At 39.7% G+C, this 1,947-nt stretch overlaps 1 pseudogene; it reads right to left on the bottom strand.

Moving 5' to 3' along the window:
• Positions 1–390: 390 nt before the first annotated feature.
• LOC113896648 lies at positions 391–1,330 on the bottom strand (annotated as a pseudogene).
• Positions 1,331–1,947: the final 617 nt, after the last annotated feature.

Genomic DNA, 1,947 nt, shown 5'->3' with positions numbered 1-1,947 from the left:
GATATGTCAAATGACTTGTCAACAGAAGATCTTATGAAGTACAGTTACCTTCACCTGGTAGAGAAAGTATTGCACAATTTCTTCAGCAATCCTGTATTATTTTAAGCATTACATTTCCTGTATTACATATTATACTTGTGAAAACTTATGCAGTAGGTTCTATTTACCACACTAAACCCAGAGAATATATTAAGAGATCAAAATTTTAAAGAAAATACAGGAAGAAACCATTGCCTATATATGAAAAATGAAAGAAATTGAACTCTTTAAATAACTTAAATTTCAAATTATCTTTCTGGTCACTGATAATATTAATCATGATTAGGATCTCTTAGGGTTTTGAGGACTGTTACTCATGAAAAAGTCTCTATCTTCAGACAAATATTTCCTTTAAACCAAGAATGTTTCTCTACTGAAGAGTGTTTTAAGGGCTTGCTTTATGTCTTTGTTTTTAAGACTGTAGATAAAAGGGTTCAGCATGGGTGTGACCACAGTGTACATCACTGAGGCTACTGCAGTTGCCCTGGAGTTTTGTGTGCTAGCAGAGCTAAGATACACCCCAAGGCTTGTACCATAGAACAAGGAGACAGTTGAGAGGTGAGACACACATGTGGAAAATGCTTTATACTTGCCCCTTGTGGATGAAATTTTCAAAATAGAGGATACAATCTTAGAGTAAGAAAAAAGGATACCACTGAGTGGAACAATAACCAGAACTCCACTTGCAAAATATATCATCAGGTCATTGAGGAAAGTATCAGAACAAGCAAGCTGAACCACCTCATAAAGTTCACACAAAAAAATGGTGAATTTCCAATTTTGTGCAAAAAGAGAGTCACAAAATCATTAAGCCATGTAACAGAGAGTCGAGGACACTCACTAACCAGGATGTCAGAAGCAGGAGGTCACAAAACTTAGGATTCATGATGATCAGGTACTGCAATGGGTGACAGATGGCTACAAACCGGTCATAAGCCATCACAGTCAAGAGGATGTTGTCTAACATCCAAAAAAGTATGAAAAAATACACCTGTACGATGCAGCCTTCATAGGTGATAACTTGACTCTGAGTCTGCGTGTTCCACAGCATCTTTGGGATGGTGGTAGAGGTGAAACAGATGTCTGAAAAAGATAGGTTGAAGAGAAAGAAATACATGGGTGTGTGGAGGTGGGAGTCAGTGATAATGGCCAGGATGATGAGAAGGTTCCCAATGAAGGTGACCAGGTACATGAACAGGAAGAGCCAAAAGAGGAGAGGCTGCAATAATACCTCTTCTGAGAGTCCCAGGAGGATAAACTCTGAAATACAAGTTTGGTTTCCTGCTTCCATGTAGCCAATGAAACTACAGAAATAGAAACAGGAACAGTGCAAATTTAGCTGAAAGAAGCCATCAAGAGATGGTACGGGTGGGTGGAGGGAGGGGGGTTCGGAATGGGGAACAGGTGTATACCTGTGGTGGATTCAGGTCAATGTATGGCAAAATCAATACAATATTGCAAAGTAATTAACCTCCAATTAAAATAAATAAGTTTATATTTAAAAATAAAAATTTTAAATGAAATAAAATACAGTGGGTGGAAAAAAAAAAAAAAGAAATTAACAGAGAAGGAAGCAAGATGTTCTTCAGTAGGTGAAAGTGAAATCATTCAGTCGTGTCAGATTCTTTGCAACCCTGTGGGCTGTAGCCTACCAGATTCCTCCATCCACGGGATTCTCCAGGCAATAGTACTGGAGTGGGTTGTTATTTCCTTCTCCAGGGGATCTTCCCAATCCAGGGATCGAACCGAGGTCTCCCGCCTTGCAGGCAGACGCTTTACCATCTGAGCCACCAGGGAAGCCGATTGGATAAGTAAACTTGGGCACATCCAAACAATGCACTACGGTGTCACTGAGTCCTCCTGCATCTGAAGCAGTTGATAGGGCCAGCAGAAGTCTTCTATAGGATA

This window comes from Bos indicus x Bos taurus, chromosome 7, assembly GCF_003369695.1.
Source record: "Bos indicus x Bos taurus breed Angus x Brahman F1 hybrid chromosome 7, Bos_hybrid_MaternalHap_v2.0, whole genome shotgun sequence".
NCBI lineage: Eukaryota > Metazoa > Chordata > Mammalia > Artiodactyla > Bovidae > Bos > Bos indicus x Bos taurus.
This window is presented reverse-complemented; position numbering and strand designations above follow the sequence as displayed.